A 21,555-nucleotide genomic window follows, 5' to 3' on the forward strand; every position below is an offset into this window, starting at 1 on the left:
AACTTTTTTTTGCCAAGCCAAAAATAGCTGAAATTGATAATATGAATCTTTAGTGAAACAGAAATAGTATCAAATTCTTGTGTACACGATATTTTAAAGCATCAAATAATCAATTAATAATACATGTTGTACGGTCAAACATAAATAAACATTTATCATAGAAAACACGTGCGACGTAAACAAGCAATTGATGAGGTACACCTTTCAAAGGTATGATAAAACGTCGAGCTTCGAGACACTTTCGAGACCCTCTATATATATTTGAATCCAACGGCGGTGTATGTTTCTTCTTCTTCTCCCTTCTTCCCGGCTGACCGTTGGCGCTATCCGTGATGGGGGAGGGGGTCCATATTAACCATTAGGTAGTATCACCTCCGACAATGCCACGTTAGGTCTTGTTTAACTACAATCACATCTACCTAGCTTAATCTATGTGTGTTACAGTGAAATTATATGAAAATAGGTAATTTTCCCACATCCAAGTACCTACGTGGTAGCTAAAGGGGGTGAATAGCCAATTACAATTTGTAAAAACAAAGACACTAGATAACAAGATTAGTACCAAGGATAATTCTACCACTATCTAGTGTTTTGGAACCTAGGGTGAGCTTACAACCTACAATTTTAATGTCAAAGAGGTAAATTAAGCTATGTCGCTAGAAATGAAATGCAAGTAATGAAAGAGTTAGAAAGCAATATCACACAAGGGATGGCACAATAGTATATCCCATGGTTCGCTGACTTGCCAGTCACCTACATCAATGTTGAGGTGAGTTCTAGGAATTAACGCTTCTCTACCAAGATTCAACACCGCAAGGTTGCCTCCTCCACTTGAGGGCTCGGTCTCTAAGCCGACTCGATCACAAGGCACTCTCAACTCCTCTTTTTTCACTAGAGTGATTCTTTGCCTCTCTAGTGGGGTGGGATCCAATAGCCCCTCACAAATCCTCCTTTGGACCACCTCATAATCTTTAATTGAGTACTTCAACATAGTCTCGTTGCTCCAAGCCATCTAGGTGGCGGCAACCATCAATAGTATTAAGCAAATCACACAGTAAACATAATCTCTAGTGCCACTCAATGCAATTTCTCAAAGCAATGCACTAGCATCTTGATCTTTCACTCAAAAGATAAATTCCAAAACAAATGTATAAGTGGAGAAGCTTGAGGAGTGCTCTAGTATGTGTACGTGACTGTCCAAAAGTCCAAAAAGGTTGCATGCCCAGGCAAGGTGTCGGCCCCTCATTTCTGAGAGTCCTAGGTGCATCTGTACTTGCGCCAGGATCATGCACAAGTACGCAGAAAATCAACAGAATTGGTACAGCTAAAAAGAAAGGTTGCGAGCTTTATTAATATCTAATAAGAGTCTTACAACCGTAGCCTGAATGGCGTAGTTGTAGGCTTACAGAGCTAGCAGAAAACTATTGCCACGGGCGACACTTATTCATGGTGGTCTCTAATACGATGGTATTCTACTACGTAGCGATAACCTATTCCACAAGCAAGCTCGAGCGCAGGCCAAAACCCTAGCTTCGATGTCATCTCCTACGTTTGGACTCTTCGCGTAACTCCTAATCTTCGTGATGCGCTTCCTCGTCATAACCTTGGTCTTCTTCGGTGCCAAAGCTTGTGTGTGTCAACAATAGGACGTACTCAGCAAGCCCTAATCATAGGGTGGAAATAGAGGTGTGGTGGTGATTATAATTAAGGGTTGGGTCCTAGTGGGGCATTACCATACCGGCTAGTTCTGGGGTTAGTGTCATCTTTGTGTTAGTTACCAGTTTCATTACGCATAAAAGTAAAGCTAATCATAGTGTCACGTCCTAACATCTGCCCATTCCAAGATCATGGCTATTCGAATAGATTTGAGTAACTCTGCAGAGGTGTACACATTTCCTGCACATGATAGGCACTATCCCTTCCATGATCAGTGGTTGAAATAGACCTAACAAGACCTCGTGCCCGCTTGGGTGCTACCCTAGACTTCCATATAACCCTACCACGGCTTCTCAGGGGTTGGCAAACACAAAAACCATGATGATACCTAATTATCCCAACATGATGATACCTAATCATCACAAGAGTCAATAATAATCATGGGCTCGAACGTGGCCAAAATCAAGGGGCTTAATGTGGAAGATCACCTAGCATCCACGCCAACCGGACCATGGAGGATCACATAGCATCAATGTCTGCTCCTAATATTTCGTTGCCTACATCGACCTCCTAATAGGAATTATACTTTCGCCCAACAGGGGTGTGAGATCCAGTCTACCCATATAGACTATGTGGCTGTACATAACATCGCACTAGGCGAGAGGGACTACGAACCGGTCCTTATGTGACCAAGACGAGCATCTCCCCGGGAACCCAATCCAGGCATTTCCACCAAGATAACTTATCCCACATAAGCTATCCCCGCTCGTCACCTGTCGACATCTAGTTTTAGATTTTCCAAGTTTTATGTTTTAGTCATTTTTATCCTTAAGTTCTTCAGTGTCATGGAGCTCATAATATAACAAAACGAACATGTATCTTACTTCAACACTAATCATTTTAATAACTGAGCTCATATTTTAGGATCATGATTAAGCAAGTTGTTTTAGCATAAGTGATTAAGCAAGATGGTAGAGGGGGAGGGGAGCTAGGACTTGCCTTCGCTGTTGACTTCTTCTAGCACGATCTCGTAGTCGGGGTCCTCACTTTCCCGGTAGTCACCGTCGCCTGTCGACGTAGCTATTGCATAAGACTACCACCAACGCAAAAGAAAAGGGGAAAAGCAAACATAGAATAATATGATGGCACTAGGGTGGATGCATAGAGCTAGATTTTAGGTGGATTTTAGAAGTGGTTACACCTAAAATGGAGTTAGGATGCAAAAGATATGCATTTTATAAGTTTATTTCATAGCTAATTATCTAGATGGAATTTTATATGTATTTTCTTGTGCATGAAAATGTGTGCAAACTATATGGTTAAATTCCTTAACGCATCTAGTTTATTTACAAATTTTCTAGAAATTTTTCTAAGCTAAGAAACTGGTTTTATTGCCTTATGTGTACACTAACCGGGTGCACCTAGCATTTTCCTAACTGTACCTAGCTCCGTGTGCATGTGACGTGTGTGCATGTGTATGACAGGTGGACCAGGCTGCCACATCAACGGTGACGGTGCCAGCGGCGTTACGACCGTGGGCCTGTGTGACAGAGGGAGAAAGAGAGAGAGAGGGAGACGACGGGACAGGACGAGATAGGACGGTAATGGCTATGCCGTTGCCGTATGGCCCCACAAGACAGAGAGAGGGAAGGGCGAAGGAGAGACAGCGGTGGCCAGGATGGCCTCACCATTGATGAAACAGGTGAGGGAGGCACCGAGCTTGCTAGAGCAAGTCACGCCGGCAACGTCGGGCCTCGGTGGTGACGGGTGAAAGGTGGACGGGGCTCGGGAGTACACACCGTCGGCGGTGGTGACCTTGCCGGTGACAATGGGTGCCCAAGGTAATGACAACGGCTCGCCAAAGGTTCTGCAGTGGCATCGCTCAACGAAAACGTCCCTAGTGGCCCTAACTATCCTAACCAACTACATGTGCATGTTTGTGGGTTAACGGTGAGTGCAACAGGGTACTCTAGAGTCTAGCCAAGCCTTGTCATTGGCTAGTCGGTAGACATGGCGACACGGCAGGGTGCGATGCACGGTGGCAGCACAACACTAGGACCTAGACCACTAACTAGCTAAAGCAGAAGGAAGAGGGGGAGCTCAAGGACTCACCTGCTAACCCAATCAACCAAAGGTGCAACAAGGTGGGAGGAAGAGGAAGGCGGCTCCAATGGCGCCGGCGGCTCCCAATTTGGGGAAAACCGAAATAGAGGAAGGAGGAGAGGAAAGGGGAATGGAAAGGGGAGATGAGGTGTTCTAGCTCAAGGCAGAGCTAGGTGGGGAGGAGCACGAGGTTGGAGCGGCAATGGCTTGCCCACGCGTGCTGGGAGAGCTCGGGCTCATCCATGGCGGTATGGCGAGGCGAGCTCACCACCAGTGTGTCGAGGGAGGTGCAGTGAAGAGAGTGAGAGAGGAGAGGAGAGGTGGTGTGGGGTCACGAAAAGATCTTCATGTCGCTGGCCTATGGTAGACGACAGCCCTGACAGCCAGGGTCCACCTGCCAGTGAGCGAGAGAGGGAGAGGGAGGAGGCAGGCACGGCGTGGGCCGGGGCGCTGTGATGGGCCTGGCCTAAGTCACATAGGGGAGGGAGAGGAGAGGGAGAAGGGAGTGGGCTATTGCCGCTGCTGCCGTGGTCCGAGGGGGAGGAATGTGCCCATTGCTCATTTTCCATTTTCCTTTTCTTTTTCTTTTTCCTAGATTTCCTATTCTATGTTTAAATGCAATTTGAATTCAAATTTGAACATGCATGTATGCAAGGTATGCCACCATATGCTCAAGCAAACAAGCAAACACTCAAGCACACATTTCTACACTATAGTTTTATTTCTAGGTTGGCATATTTACTACTAATTACTAGGTTATTTATTTAGGTGATTAGGTTATTAGGCAAAGTTTTAAAAAGTTCAATTTTTTGTGGTTTCTAAACTAGATCAAAATTTTAGGGTGTTACAAACCTACCCCCTTAAAAAGAATCTCATCCTCGAGATTCAAACTGATCCTCAAATAGATAGGGAAATTCTTTCTTAAGATGATCTTCTCTTTCCCAAGTGGCTTCTGCCTCGGTTGTACCCAACAAAATCTTACTGTAGTCCTTCTTGTTTTTTGGGTGGCAACATCCAATATCCTGACTGGTCTCTCTTGATACTGTAAATCTGGCTTGTAAATCCATGGCTTCCATAGGTGCTTGTTCTTTTGGTACCCTCAAACATTTCTTTAGTTGTGAAACGTGAAACACATCAGTGAACATCTGCTATTTCTGGTGGTAATTCTAGTCGATAAGCTATGGCTCCAATCTTTTCTATAATCTGATATGGTTCAATATACCATGGTGCTAAGTTTCCCCTGACTTAGAATCTTTGAGTTCCCCTAATAGGTGATACTTTCAAATAAGCATACTCCCCTTGTTGAAATTCCAATGGCCTTCAGCTGGGTGTCTGCATAACTCTTTTGTCTGCTTTGTGCTACTTTTAGATTCTCTCAGGACCTTGGATACTTGCTCTTCGGCTTCCTTGATCATATCTGGGCCAAATAAACTTCTTTCTCCAACCTCAGACCACATTAATGGGGTTTGGCATTTTCTTCCATATAATGCTTCAAATTGTGACATCTTCAAACTTGTTTGATAACCATTGTTGTAGGAGAACTCTATGAATGACAAGTTCTTTTCCTAGTCTTTTCCATAAGTGAGTATGTAGGCTCGTAACATGTCTTCCAATATTTGATTTACCCGCTCTGTTTGTCCATCGGTTTGCGGATGATACGCTGAACTATAATCCAGACATGTTCCCAATGCTTTGTGTAGGCTCTTCCAAAATTGTGTGGTGAATTGAGTCCCTCTATCTGATACTATTTGGCTTGGTACTCCATGCAAGCGAAGGATGTTGTCAATGTATAGTTGTGCCAGCTTGTTCCCTTTATAATTGGCTCTAACTGGTATAAAGTGTGCCACTTTCGTCAGTCAGGTCTACTATGTTCCATATGGAATCATGTCCATTTTGTGTCTTCGGCAGCCCTACTACGAAGTCCATGCTAATCTCATCCCACTTCCATACTGGTATGTGCAATGGTTGAAGTAGTTCGGTGGGTCCTTGATGTTCGGCTTTTACTCATCGGTAGGTATCGCATTGGGCGACATATTCAGTGATATCTCCTTTCATTCCGGTCCACCAATACTTTGGCTTGAGGTCCATGTACATCTTGGTTGATCCTAGGTGGATAGAGTATGAGGAATGGTGTGCTTCTTCTAGTATTAATCTTCAGAGGGCTTCATCTTGGGGTACGCATATCCGATCTTCATACCATAATTTTCCTTGCTCATCCACTCTAAATCCTAGGATTTTCTTCCTACTACTTAGCTTCTTGAGGTCTTGTATTTCTCTGTCCTAGGTCTTGTGCTTCTTTTATCTGATCTTCTAGTGTTGGTCGTAATTGTAGAACATTGAGGGTGCCTTGTGGTATGATCTGTAGGTTCAGTTGATGGATGTCTTGTGCTAACTCTAGGTCTCCTATTCAAGGCTGTCATGTGGTGGCAATAAGACTTTCTACTTAATGTGTCTATGACTACATTGGCCTTGGCTGGATGATACTATACACTTAGGTCATAGTCCTTGATTAATTCCAACCATCTTCGTTGTCGTAGATTCAAGTCAGGGCTAGGTGAAAAATGTACTTCAAGCTCTTGTAATCCGTTAATATTTCACACTTGTTTCCAATGAGGTAGTGTCTCTATATCTTCAGGGCGTGAACTACGGCTGCTAGCTCCAAGTCATGGGTTGGGATAATTTTCTTCATGCTTCTTCAGTTGTCGGGAGGCGTAAGCGACCACTTTGTCATCTTGCATTAGGACGCATCCTAGTCCTTGTCGGGAGACGTCACAATATACTATGAAGCTTCTGTGTATGTCTGGCAATGTAAGTATTGGGGCTATACTCAATCTTGTCTTCAACTCTTAGAAGCTCTCTTCACATGCATTGATCCACTTAAACTCCTTTCCTTTCTGTGTCTGGGCTATCATGGGTCTTGCGATCTTCGAAAATCCTTCGATAAATCTTCGGTAGTAGCCTGCTAGTCCTGAGGAAACTATGAATCTCTATCACATTGGTCGGTTGCTTCCATTCTGATATAGCCTTAACCTTTTCTGGGTCTACTTTTACTCCTTCTACGGTGATAATGTATCCTAGGAAGGCGACTTCTTGTAACCAAAATTCACACTTGCTGAAACTTGTCGTATAGTTCATGTGCTTGTAACTTGTTCAATATCACTCTCAAATGTTGCTCATGTTCTTCCGCACTTCTTGAATATATTAGAATGTTGTCGATGAATACCACTATGAACTTGTCTAACTCCTCCATTAAGACTTTTTCATTAGATTCATGAAATATGTCAGGGGCTTTGGTCAATCCAAATGACATGATGGTGAACTCGTATTGTCCATAGCGGGTCACAAATGTTGTCTTTGGGATGTTGCTGAGCCAAATCTTCAGTTAGGTAGTAGCCTGATCTCAGGTCTATCTTGGAGAAATACTTGGCACCTTTTAATAGATCAAATAAGTTGTCAATCCTTGGTAGAGGGTACTTGTTCTTGATAGTGACTTCATTCAATGATTAGTAGTCGAGTTCTGAGACTGCCATCTTTCTTCTTCACAAATAGAACTGGTGATCCCTAGGGTGATGAGCTTGGTCTGATATATCCTTTGTCTTGTAACTCTCGTAGTTGCTTCTTTAGTTCTCCTAACTCATTGGCTGCCATTCTATAGGGTCTCTTTGCTATTGGTGTAGTTCTAGGGTATTAAGTCAATGATAAACTCCAAATCTCTGTCTGGTGGCATTCTGGGTAACTCTTCTGGGAACACATCGGGGTACTCACATATGACTGGTACTTCTTCCATAGTTGTTGCTTGTACATTGCAAACCATTGGTTCTATTCTCAGGGCTTGAGGGTAACACTTCACCATGATTCCATTGTGATTTGTCAGGGTCGTTGCTCTATCACTGCAGGATGTGTTGTCATAGTGTCTCTTTAACCAATCCATTCCCAATATTATGTCCAATCCTTCAGTCTTCAGTACTACCAAATCCACTTGAAATTCCACTCTATTTATCATTATCTTCACTCGAGGGCATTTTAGAGTGCATTTGAGGATAGCTCTAGGGGTTCGAATCAAGAGAGGGGGTGGGGAGTAACACTATTCTTAAACTATTCTTAAGCATAAAACATGTAGAAACAAATGAATGCGAAGCTGCCGTAGTCAAACAACATGGTTGTAGACATGGAGTTTACTAGAAACTAACCATACATGACATCAGTTGTTGCCTGTACTTCCTCTACGTTGACGTGGTTTAACATGGCCTTGCCTGAAATGTTGGGCACTCTTCCTTGGTGGTCCAGAATTTTGAGGTGCGGTGCGTCCATTTCCTGAGGCGATTGTCCTATTACTGGCCACTGCCTAGGCTAGGGCATAGTTTGCAGGCTTTATAAGGGCATTAGGTGATACGGTGTCCTGGTTGATGGCATCCAAAACAAGCGTCTGACGCTATGGTGTTGTTGCTTTTGGGCTAAGTGTTATTACTATTATTGCTACTGTTGTTGTTCTTGAAGTTGGATGTGGTCTATGAGGTGTTGGATCTAGATGACTTATACTGTATGGTTGGCTAGTATCTTGCAGGTGTGGTATTGTTGGTATGGACTCACTGAGTCCTTTCTTGTTGGCGAGCACATTGCATCAGAAACTTGCGCTTTCTTTCTCCTTCACTTCTGTTGCGCTCTTCTTCCAATAGTATGGTGCGGTTCATCAGGGTGTTGAAATACAAGTATATGTGAGTAATTATTTGTGAAGGGGGCCATGGCGCCTAAGAGGGGGGGGTGAATTAGGCAACTTAAAATTCTAACTCTAAACTATGGCCTCTTTTTCTACCCTTAGCAAAACATATGCAAAAGATAAACTATCTAAATGTGCAACTATAGTTTTGCTAGTGTGTTGCTACCTCTACCACAAAAAGGAGTAATACAAACAACGTAAATGCGGAAGCTAAAGAGCAAGGTAGAGATATGCAAACTCTCGTTGATGACTCTAGTATTTTTACCGAGGTATCGAGAAGCGCGCAAGCTTCCCCTTAGTCCTCGTTGGAGCCCCTCATAAGGAATCCCTCGCAAGGGTCAAGCTCCTAGTCGGATACCTCCATGGATAGCCCCGGGCCTTCCCCACGCGCAAGTGGTCTCCGGTGTGCCTTCCGGCAAGCCTCTCCTGGACCGTTCCCCGCCATCTTCACTATCAAGCTTCCGGCCGAAACACTGCGGGCCTTGTTCCCTTTGGTACATGGTGGTGGCCACACTACAAACGCGGTTGGTGTGATCTCGCAAGACTACAACCCCCTCCGATGTACAACAAAGGTGCACACAAGCACCGAGTGGTAAGAGGTATGCAAACCTCACTAAACACTAGGGCTAAACCTAGAGCAAGCACATAAGCGGTGGTCTAATCAATCTAAGCACTTCGCAAAGTACCTACGCTAATCACCTAATGAATCACTAAGCACTATGCAAGTGGAGATCACTAAAATGATGTATCAATAGCCTTGGTATGTTTCCTCAGCTCCACCCACCTCAAATGGCTGGTTGGGAGGTCTATTTATAAGCCCCACAGAGAAAGTAGCCGTTGGGGATGAAATCCCTCTTTTCTACTACTGACCGGACACGTCCGGTCGTCCCGACCATTAGAGCGCGCATCAACTAATCGGACGCTGATGGCGTCCTGGTCACATGCCATTGGATGCGTTCGGTCACAATTTCGCCACTCTAGAACCTCTAGACTCGATCGGACATTGTAAGTTCCTACGACTGATCAATTTGCTGCCATCGTTCGGTCAGTACTGAGTGTGTTGCCAGGGATGACGAATAGTGCCATCAGTGCATCCAGTCACTTTCAGTACTTAGCATCCGGTCGCTGCTACTGACTGCCTGTTGTTGCTGAGCCTCTTGATCGGAGCATCCGGTCACTATGACGCCAACATCTGGTGCTAGCGTCCGGTCACCTCTATGAGCTCGTTTCTTCATGATCTTGCGTCCGGCTTGGTTCCTATCTTCATGGTTGGACTTTGCTTGATATCTTGGGTCTTCTCTTGTGCTTCTAGGGTCTTACTTAAGGTGTTGATCATCGGATCATCACGTCGCCTTCGTCCAAGTCACGTCTTGCACCCTATTAAACTACAAAACAATCACTTGCAAATTCACTAGTCCAATTTGGTTGTGTTGGTCATCAAACACCAAAATCCAAAGTAAATGGGCCTAGGGTCTATTTTCCTTACAATCTCCCCCTTTTTGGTGATTGATGACAACACGACCAAAGCAAGCAAATAATAATAAAAATTTTGGAATCTAAAAACTATTTACTTGCTAGGATGCAATGCGAAGGGCAAGTTTATATGATGTTGAAAGATACCACTTGTAAGCCTAAAAGATACCAATTGAAGATACCAATTGTAAAACTAAAAGGTACCACATGTAAACATCTTTGAAAACTTATCTTGCCCTTGCAAATGTCCCCATGTGATATTATGGATTTAAGCCTTGCTTTTGGTCCTACAAATTCTCCCCATTACATAGACTAATCCATAATCCACCATCCTCCCTTTCTCGGACCATTACTACTTGTAAATTATTATGATCAGGCTTGGCCCTACAAATTAATGCTTGCTTTTGGTCCTACAAATTCTCCCCCTTTGGAATCAAACACTAAAAAGGAAGACATTAGTAGCACAGAGGGTCAAACTTTGTGATCCTTTGTATGTGGAGTGGAATAGGTCACAAAGTTTGACTCTCACATTACATAGACTAAGCTCCCCCTAAATATATGCATACATATGATGGAGAATGTAGTCTATGCATAATTGGCAAATTAATGCTCAAGGGAGTTTAATCTATATAATGCATGGAGAAAGCATATAAATACCAAAGTGAAATCAACATAATGATATCGGTTCAGAAATACCACATGTGGAAACCAATTTGATTTCTACCACTTGCAATAGGTGGTGGATATTTGAAGTATGATGCTTAACTTCGGGGACTCCATTTTCCTTGCAACTGAGACTACTACACACATGATAAGCTTGAAAAGGTGTTAGTCTCAAAGCATCCAACTTGTAGAGTAACCTCCCCTAAAACTGTGCACACAAGTATGGAATACTTGTAGGAGACATGCACATTGATTTTAGAATAAAAAATACCACTTGAAAGATGACATCACATGAATGTGAGAATCATTTTCGAAGGTGATATTCGGGGGAATTATCTACAATTTGGACTTTGGCACATATTAGATGAACAATTGTAAAACAAGCTATGTGCCGTGCTCCTAAACAATTTAAACCATGTAGGTTTGCTCCAAGGGTTAAGAATGAAACCGAGCAAGCCTACCATAAGATATACCTAGTGTATGCAAGACAAAATATTAAACATGCAAGTGCAAACCTAGGCATGAATGGAACTAGATGCTAATTGAGGATTGCAAGAATTTGAATCTTGATACCAATTGCAAGAAATTAAATCTAGTTACCTAACATGGGAAGGGGAATCTGGGTCCATAGTATTCACTAACCCACTTGGCAATATCCTTGTCCATCATGATGCACCCCATGAAATGCACCCATACTTTGCCAAGTCTCCAAATTCCCCGACGTCCATCGGACTTCTCACTTCCCTTTTAGGATCCAAACCTTCTTGGTGCTCTTCATATTTGAAATGATCTCTTTTGGCACCCAAAAGCATTTGACCCCATTGTTGGCTTGCTTGTTCACCTTGATGGCCACCACCTTGTCATTTTTCTTCTTCTTTAAGAGATAAGGTATGGATGCCTTTTTGTCCACCTTGTTGATGTAGATGTTGGAGAGCCTGCTTATTTGCTTTTTCTCTTTCTTCTTAGCTCCTCCCCCATTCTTCACCTTGCACTCATAGGACTTGTGGCCTTCCTTGTGGCATATATAGCAAACCATGGTTTGTCCTTTATCAAGCTTCTTCACTCCCTTGATGGTGTTATCTTGATGAAGTTGGGCTTGCTTCATCTTGCCTTTCACTTGAGTCAAGTCCTTGGTGAGGCGAGCCACTTCTTGCTTGAGTTGCTCATTCTCCTTTGCAACCTCTTGTGTGCATGTATCTACAACAACTTTCTCAACACAAACTTGGTTGCACAAAGATGAGTCTAAACATAAATCATTACAAGAAGTAGAGGCATCCTTTTTAGGCATGTCAAAGATTGAACCTTTCTTATAAGTGCCTCGGTGGGGGTGGTACCGACGGCTTCAAGATTAGCAACTTTATTAGTTAGCTCATCACAATGTTTGCACATAGTTTCCATTTTAGCAAGCAAACATTTATAAGCATCTTGTGAGCTAGCTAACTTTTTCTTTAATTTTTTATTTTTCTTTACAAGTTGCTCATCATTGATTGTGCAATTATTTGTGTTTGCACTAGTCTCAAGTTGCTCAATTTTAGTAGATAGCTCCATATTAAGATTGGCAAAAGTTTCATATTGTTCAAGCAAAGTAGCATAAGTTTGTTGTGAGCTATCTAGTTTTTTCTTTTATTTTTTCAAGCTTCTTTTGTTGACTAGTGCACACTTTAGCAAAGTTAAGATTTTCTTGCACAATTTTATCATAAGAAGGTAGCTCATCATCACTATCATTGTCACTATCACTAGGGATAGATTTTTTGTTACCTCGTGCCATAAGGCTCACACGTGAGGTGCTTGATGATGAGTGCTTGTGCCCTCGCCTCTTGTGATGGTCTTCTTCTTCACTTGAAGAATTATCCCATGACCTTATTGATGTGAGGGCTTTGTCCTTGCATGCCTTCTTCTTTGTTTGGGTGTGGGCTTATTTGGACAAACTTCCACAAAGTGCCCCAACTCGCCGCATCCATAACATCCTTTCTTTCTTTGCTCATTTCTTTGATTGGTGAAGATGATATCTTGAATTTGGATGGGCACACCCTTGACATTGAGCCTTTGGATCATCTTCTCCACCTTGTTGATAAGCCTGATAGATTCTTCATCAAGGTCGGAGGTGGAGGAGGAAGATTGATCATCATCACTTGAATCATCATCATCATCTTCTTCTTCTTCATCTTCACTTGAGGAGCTTGAGCTTGAGCTTGTCTCAACTTGCTTGCCCTTCATCTTCTTCTTTTTCACTACATGTGAGAGCTTTGCCTTTGCTTGATGAAGAGGCTTCTTCTTGACCCATCTTGCATGACATTTCAAATGCCACTATCTTGCCAATGACTATGGGCGGGGTCATGGTGCTCAAGTCTTCCAAGTTGTGAAGGATGGTGATGATGCTTGCATATTTCTTTTATGGTAGCACAGAGATGATCTTCCTCACGATGTCCACATCATCTAGCTTTATTAATCCTATTCAATGAAGCTCATTGATAATTAGATTCAAATGAGAATACATATCATGAACAAGCTCATCATCATTTATTTCAAAGGAATCATAATTTTGTTTAGCTAGATAATGTTTTTGCTCACAGAACATTAGTTGTGCCATTATGGAGCTCTTGGAGTTTTAACCAAATTTCATGTGCCATATTTAAAGTGAACACTTGGTTAAACACATCCATGCTAAATGATTCAAGCAAGCAATTTTTAGCTCTAGCATTGAAATGAATTTCTTTTTCTTCACTCTTTGTGGGTTTATCGGGATTCTTAATGGGTTTCATCCCGTCACGAGTGACTCTCTAAACACCCAAATCAACCGCCTCAAGGTAACAAGCCATTCTAGCTTTATTGTGGGGGAAGTTAGTGCCATCAAAGTGCGGAGGCCTAGAGGTATCCATCCCAACCACTCTAAATAGCGTCGGCACAACGACGGTGAAGCTAAAGGTCCAAATGGAGCCAACCGGCTCTGATACCACTTGAAGGGGACCATGACGCCTAAGAGGGAGGGATGAATTTGGCAACTTAAAATTCTAACTCTAAACTATGGCCTCTTTTTCTACCCTTAGCAAAACCTATGCAAAAGATAAATTATCTAAATGTGCAACTATGGTTTTGCTAGTGTGTTGCTATCTCTACTGCAAAAAGGAGTAATACAAACAACATAAATGCGGAAGCTAAAGAGTAAGGTAGAGATATGCAAACTCCTATCGATGACTCTGGTATTTTTACCGAGGTATCTAGAAGCGCGCAAGCTTCTCCCTAGTCCTCGTTGGAGCCCCTCGCAAGGAATTCCTCGCAAGGGCCAAGCTCCTAGTCACATAACTCCATGGATAGCCCTGAGCCTTCCCCACGCACAAGTGGGTCTCTGGTGTGCCTTCCGGCAAGCCTCTCCTAGACTGCTCCCCACTATCTTCACTATCAAGCTTCCGGCCGAAATGTCGTGGGCCTTGTTCCCTTCAGTACACGATGGTGGCCACACCACAAACATGGTTGGTGTGATCTCACAAGACTACAAGCCCCTCCGATATACAACAAAGTTGCATGCAAGCACCAAGTGGTAAGAGGTACGCAAACCTCACTAAACACTAGGCCTAAACCTATAGCAAGCGCATAAGCGGTGGTCTAATTAACCTAAGCACTTCGCAAAGCACCTACGATAATCACCTAATGAATCACTAAGCACTAAGCAAGTGGAGATCACTAAAATGGTGTATCAACACCCTTGGTATGTTTTCTCAGCTCCACCCACCTCAAATAGCCGGTTGGGAGGTCTATTTATAAGCCCCATAGAGAAAGTAGTCGTTAGGGCCGAAATCCTGCTTTTCTGCTACTGACCGGACGCATCCGATCGTCCTGACCGTTAAAGCATGTGTCAACTGATCGGACACAGATGGCATCCGGTCACATGCCATCGAACGCGTCCGATCGTAATTTCACCACTCTGGAACCTCTCTAGACTCGATCGAACGCTGTAGTTCCTGCGTTTGGTCGATTTGCCGCCATTGTCCGGTGAAGTATTGAGTGTGTTGTCGGGATGATGACCAGTGCCATCGGTGTGTCCGGTCACTTTCAGTACTTAGTGTCTGGTTGCTGTTGTTGACGCCTGCTGTTGCTGAGCCTCTTGATCGGAAGCGTCTGGTCACTATGCCTGCCAGCGTCTGGTGCTGCGTCCGGCCACCTCTGTGAGCTTGTTTCTTGGTGATCTTGTGTACTGGCTTGGTTCCTATCTTCATGCCTAGACTTTTCTTGATATCCTTGGTCTTCTCTTGTGCTTCTAGGGTCTTGCTTAAGGTGTTGATCATTGGATCATCACGTCGCCTTCGTCCAAGTCACATCTTGCACCCTATTGAACTACAAAACAATCACCTACAAATTCATTAGTCCAATTTAGGTTGTGTTGGTCGTCAAACACCAAAATCCAAAGTAAATAGGCCTAGGGTCCATTTTCCTTACAATTTGCTCTCTCATACTGCATTAAGTTCTCTTCTAAAGCATCTCTGCTTCTTCTTGTCGGTATTGACATCATATGGTGCATAGCGCGCTAACTTCATGAATTTTCGAATATACTGATTTACTGTCATTGGTCCTTGTCTCAGGGAGCGAAAATTCTTCAGCTTTTATCTCCATAATTCCTTCGAGACTATGATATTCATGAAATGCTTCCACAAAATTTTGCCATGTGAAGTGTCCGGTTCATTAGCTGCATCTTGATAATTTTCCCACCATTCACCAGCTACTCCTACTAGTTGATGGTTAGTTGAATTGACCTTCTCTTCATCAGTAGCTCTTACTACATTTAACTTCTTGGTAATGGTGTGCAACCAATCATCTGCTGCAAGTGGGTCTTCTTCCGCACTGTTGAAAGTCGGACAGGGTGAAGTCTCATAAAAGCTGCCATTTTTCCTTGTCCATTTCCATTGTCTAGTCTTCTTGCAAGATTTTCCAATAGTTGTGTCGTCTATCCATTACTTCTACCAAGGTGGGTGGAGGTGGTGGTGGTTCTTCTCCTTGCACTAAATCATTTCCAATAGTCTGCTCTACTTCATCTTCGCCTTCTTCTTGTACTTCTTCTATAATTGGTATATTATTTTCCTGAGATTGCCCATGCCTCTGATTATGATGCCCGTGATTGCCTCTATTTGGCCTGCCTCTAGGTGGTGTAGCTTGTTCCTCTGCTTCATGAACCTACCTTTTGGTAGCCCTTTCACGGCATTCATGAATCATGTCAGATCTTCTTTCCATCTGTTGCTATGGAATAGCAAGGATGAGAAGACATCCTCTAGGTTTTCATTAGGGAAAGAAAACAAACAAGCCAATCAAGCATAAACAACACACAACATACTACATCATAGGGTAGTTACATATATATGACACAAGGGTGCATCATACACATTAACTGTTAGGATGGTACTTCGTGACTACTTGTACTCTAGTGACATCGAAGCACTACTAAGCGTACTACTACTAGGGTACTAGGCATAACTACTAGGTGCTACAGCTCAGATTATTTATTTTACAAGAGCTGCAATCTCATAGAGGTCCCATCACTAGATTCACTTGCACATCCTTTCACATCTTAAGGTGGTTCACTGGCATTTGCATCCCTAGCAATTTTCTTCTTGGTCTTGGTTCCTTAATAAGCTCTCTTTCCTTTCTTCCCCAAATGTTTCTTCTACTATGGATGCTCGAGGGCCTTCTGTAGTTCTTGCTTGTACTATTCTTTTTCTTCTCTCATGGCTAACAACTATGAGTTTATAATGAGTAGCTCCATCCTCAGGGCTCGTGCTTCTACTTCTGCTTCCTTAAGTCTAATGGTCTGTATCTTAAACTCCTACTCTTGATGTATGTAGAGGGTGTCGAGGGCTTGTAGGTACTTGGTAGTGGTCACTAATGGGTATATAGGTGACCGGAGTTCTACCTTTTCCATGGCCTCGATCTTCTTGCACCAAATAAGAGAGGTCTGATCCATCATAGGAAAAATTCTTGCATGGGTGTTGTCGATCTCCGCTTCATACTCCTAGCAAATATCCATGAGAGCTCGTCTTGCTACAATCTAACATGTGTCATCTAGTTCTTTTCCTTTTGCTAGGGATGCATCTAACCCTGGAACCAGTGCTTAATGGATGCTTAGTAATATGCAGGTGCACTTCGCACATGGATGTTCTATCCTCCTCGTACTCGCGGCCATAGTACAAGGGACATTCAGTAACTCCAAGGTGCTGAAGCGTCTCCCAGAGGAGTGGTGGAAAGCCTCCAAAGCTCAAGTAGACCGAACTGATCCATGTGTCCTCCATGGCTGCAAAATTTCACCACATAGGTTAGAAACATTTTGCGACAAAATCGAAGGGATAGTAGCAAAAGTTTGTTGTTATAGCATTACCAAAAGGGTGTGCTATCATTCCTACTAAAACTACAATTATAAAACGTGTCCCAAACCTAGGGCTTCGTCCTACGGTCAAGCTCGGCTCTGATACCACTCTATCAGCCCCTCATTTCTTAGAGTCCTAGGTGCATCTGTACTTGCGCCAGGATCACGCACAAGTACGCACAAAATCAATAGAATTGGTACACAGCTAAAAAGAAAAGTTGTGAGCTTTATTAATTTCTAATAAGAGTCTTACAACCGTAGCCTGAATGGCGTAGTTGTAGGCTTACAGAGCTAGCAGAAAACTATTGTCATGGGCGGCACTTATTCATGGTGGTCTCTAATATGATGGTATTCTACTACGTAGCAATAACCTATTCCACAGGCAAGCTCAAGCACGGCCGAAACCCTAGCTTCGATGTCATCTCCTACGTTTGGACTCTTCGCGTAACTCCTAATCTTCATGATGCGCTTCCTCGTCGTAACCTTGGTCATCTTCGGTGCCAAAGTCTGTGTGTGTCAACAACGGGTGAGTACTTACAAACTTAGCAAGCCCTAACCATAGGGTGGAAATAGAGGTGTGGTGGTGATTATAATTAAGGGTTGGGTCCTAGTGGGGCATTACCATCCCAGCTAGTTCTTGGGTTAGTGTCATCTTTGTGTTAGTTACTAGTTTCATTACGCATAAAAGTAAAGCTAATCATAGCATCACGTCCTAGCATCTTCCCATTCCAAGGTCATGGCTATTCGAATAGATTTGAGTAGCTCTGCAGAGGAGTACACATTTCCCCACATGATAGGCACTATCCCTTCCATGATTAGCGGTTGAAATAGACCTAATGAGACCTCGTGCCCGCTTGGGTGCTACTCTAGACTTCCATATAACCCTACCTCGGCTTCTCAGGGGTTGGAAACACAAAAACCAGGATGATACCTAATTATCCCAACATGATGATACCTAATCATCACAAGAGTCAATAATAATCATGGGCTCGAATGTGGCCAAAATCAAGGGGCTTAACGTGGAAGATCACCTAGCATCCATGCTAACCGGACCATGGAAGATCACATAGCATCCATGTCTGCTCCTGATATTCCATTGCCTACACCAGCCTCCTAATAGGAATTATACTTTTCCAATGGGGTGTGAGATCCAGTCTACCCATATAGACAAGTGGCTATATGTAACATCGCACTAGGCGAGAGAGATTACAAACCGGTCCTTACATGACCGAGACGAGCATCTCCTCGGGAACCCTATCTAGGCATTCCCTGCCAAAATAACTTATCCCACATAAGCTATCCCCACTCGCCCCCTATCGGCATCTAGTTTTAGGTTTACCAAGTTTTATGTTTTAGTCATTTTTGTCCTTAAGTTCTTCAGTGTCCTGGAGCTCATAATATAACAAAACGAATATTTATCTTACTTCAACAGTAATCATTTTAATAACCGAGCTCATATTTTAGGATCATGATTAAGCAAGTTGTTTTAGCATAAGTGATTAAGCAAGATGGTAGAGGGGGAGGGGAGCTAGTACTTGCCTTTGCTGTTGACTTCTTCCGGCATGATCTCGTAGTCAGGGTCCTCACTTTCCCGGTAGTCACCGTCGTATGTCGGCATAGCTATCACATAAGACTACCACCAACACAAAAGAAAAGGGGAAAAGCAAACATAGAACAATATGGTGGCACTAGGGTGGACCCATAGAGCTAGATTTTAGGTGGATTTTAGAAGTGGTTTCACCTAAAATAGAGTTAGGATGCAAAAGATATGCATTTTATAAGTTTATTTCATAGCTAATTATCTAGATGGAATTTTATATGTATTTTTGGGTGCATGAAAATGTGTGCAAACTATATGGTTAAATTTGTTAACACATCTAGTTTATTTATAAATTTTCTAGGAATTTTCCTACGCTAGGAAAGTGGTTTTATAGCCTTCTGTGTACACTAACCGAGTGCACCTAGCATTTTCCTAACTGTACCTAGCTCTATGTGTGTGTGACGTGTGTACGTGTGTATGACAGGTGGGCTAGGCCACCACGTCAGGGGTGACGGCGCTAGCGACGTTATGGCCGTGCGCCCGCGTGACAGAGGGAGAAAGACAGAGAGGGAGAGGACGGGATGGGACAGGACAGTAACGGCTATGCCGTTGCCGTATGGCTCCACAAGACATAGAGAGAGGGAAGGAGGAAGGAGAGATGGTGGTAGCCAGGATGGCCTCGCCAGTTATAGAACAGGTGAGGGAGGTGCTGAGCTCATCAGAGTAAGTCACGCCGGCGACGTCGGGCCTCGGTGGTGACGGGTGAAAGGTGGACGAGGCTCGAGAGGCCACGCCATAGCTGGTGGTGACATTGTCGGCGACAGCGGGTGCCCAAGGTGACGACGGCGGCTCATCGAAGGTTTCATGGTGGCTCCGCTCAACAAAAATGGCCCTAGTGGCCCTAACTATCCTAACCAACTACATGTGCGTGTTCGTGGGTGAACGATGAGTGCGACAGGGTACTCTAGAGTCTAGCCGAGCCTTGTCGTCGGCTAGCCGGCGGGCATGGCGGCACGGTGGGGTGCGGTGCATGGTGGCAATGTGACATGGGGACCTAGACCACTAACTAGCTAAAGCAGAAGGAAGAGGGGGAGCTTAGGGACTCACCTGCTAACCCAATCGACCAAAGGCGCAGCAAGGAGGGAGGGAGAGGAAGGCGGCTACAATGGCGTCGGTGGCTCCTAATTCAGGAAAGACCGAAATAGTGGAAGGAGGAGAGGAAAGGGGGAGGAAAGGGGGAGATGAGGTGTTCTAGCTCAAGGCAGAGCTGGTAGGGAGGAGCGCGAGGTCAAAGCAGCAATGGCTAGGCCTATTTATAGGCCGACCATGTTGGTTCCGGCAGCGAGATATATTCTCGCACGCCGAGCTCACCGAGCCACGCACACGTGCCTATTTCCGCTAGGTCGGTTCACCACAGTGCGGGCTTGCCCACACATGTGGCTGGGAGAGTTCGGGCTCATCCATGGTGGTACAGCAAGGAGCGCTCACCGCCACATGTCGAGGGAGGAGCAGTGAAGAGAGTGAGAGAGGAAATGAGAGGTGGTGTGGGGTCGCGAAAAGATCTTCACGAGCCTATCCTTTCACCGGGGCAAGACGATGGCGGTGGGGCCAGCTAGTTCAGGTGGCGACACGGTATTTGTGTCGCTGGCCCGAGGTAGACGACGACCCTGATAGCTAGGGTCCACCTGCCAGCGAGCGAGAGAGGGAGAGGGAGGAGGTGGGTGCGGCGTGGTCCGGGGCACGGTGATGGGCCAACCCAAGTAACAGAGGGGAGGGAGAGGAGAGGGAGAAGGGAGTGGGCTGCTGCCATTGCTGCCGTGGGCCAAGAGGGAGGAATGAGCCCATTGCTCATTTTCCATTTTCCTTTTCTTTTTCTTTTTCCCTGATTTCCTATTCTATGTTTAAATGCAATTTGAATTCAAATTTGAACATGCATGTATGCAATGTATGCCACCATATGCTTATGCAAACAAGCAAACACTCAAGCACACATTTCTACACTATTATTTTATTTCTTCGTTGGCCTATTTATTAATAATTACTAGGGTAATTATTTAGGTGATTAGATTATTAGGCAAAGTTTTAAAAAGTTCAAATTTTTAGTGATTTCTAAACTAGGTCAAATTTTAGGGTGTTACACAAGGCAAGTGTCACACCCGATTTTAAGGATAAAATAGGATACAAAATCTTATGTGCGCCCAGAAATCAATCACACACTTAAGCCGACAAATTATGAATAGTATCATCAAGAGTGTTTATTACATCATGAATAATAGAACATAGTCTTCACATATATGTAGCAGAAGTATAAAGTAAAATCTCTCGCGGAAGCTCCATATCACAGGGATGTCAACTAGTTGACCACAAGTCTAGTAATCCTCAGGAAAGTCGTCATTACCATAGCCATCTGTTACCCATCCAGGATTTTTATCCAAATAATGAAAATAAACAAGCGTAAGTACATGTCGTACTCAACAAGTGTAACATGGGGTTCATGAGGCTCAAAAGTCTTGACACAGGTTCAACAACATTCAGCTTTTACTTGTCACAATTTTAGCATAAGAGTAGCAACAAGTTGTTTCAATCCCAACGCAGAACACATGATCAATGTAAACATGAATAATGAATAGCATAAACACATAATTCTTAGTGATCATCTATTCCATAAATGTTCCAAGGCCGCTCATGACCGTGAGCACGGCTAATATACCAGTTTTACACTCTACAGAGGTTGTACACTTTTACTATGAGTCATGATACCCATATACCTAGGTTAATTACTCCCAAAACACTTCTAAGGTGAGCAGGCAGGGTCACTATGAAGCCTTTCAAAGGTTCTTCTAACAAGTTAGGGCCATTAGATTCACTCGACAAATAGATGTAGGAACCCCCTGTCGAATGGCACAATTCCATTGTGGCTATACGCATAAGAGTAGAGGTTGTCCTATACCCGATTCGTCAAGCCATTCTTACACCACAAACATGGTTGGTGTGATCTTGCAAGACTTCAAGCCCCTCCGATGTACAACAATGGTGCGCGCAAGCACCGAGTGG

Source organism: Miscanthus floridulus, chromosome 6 (assembly GCF_019320115.1).
Source record: "Miscanthus floridulus cultivar M001 chromosome 6, ASM1932011v1, whole genome shotgun sequence".
NCBI lineage: Eukaryota > Viridiplantae > Streptophyta > Magnoliopsida > Poales > Poaceae > Miscanthus > Miscanthus floridulus.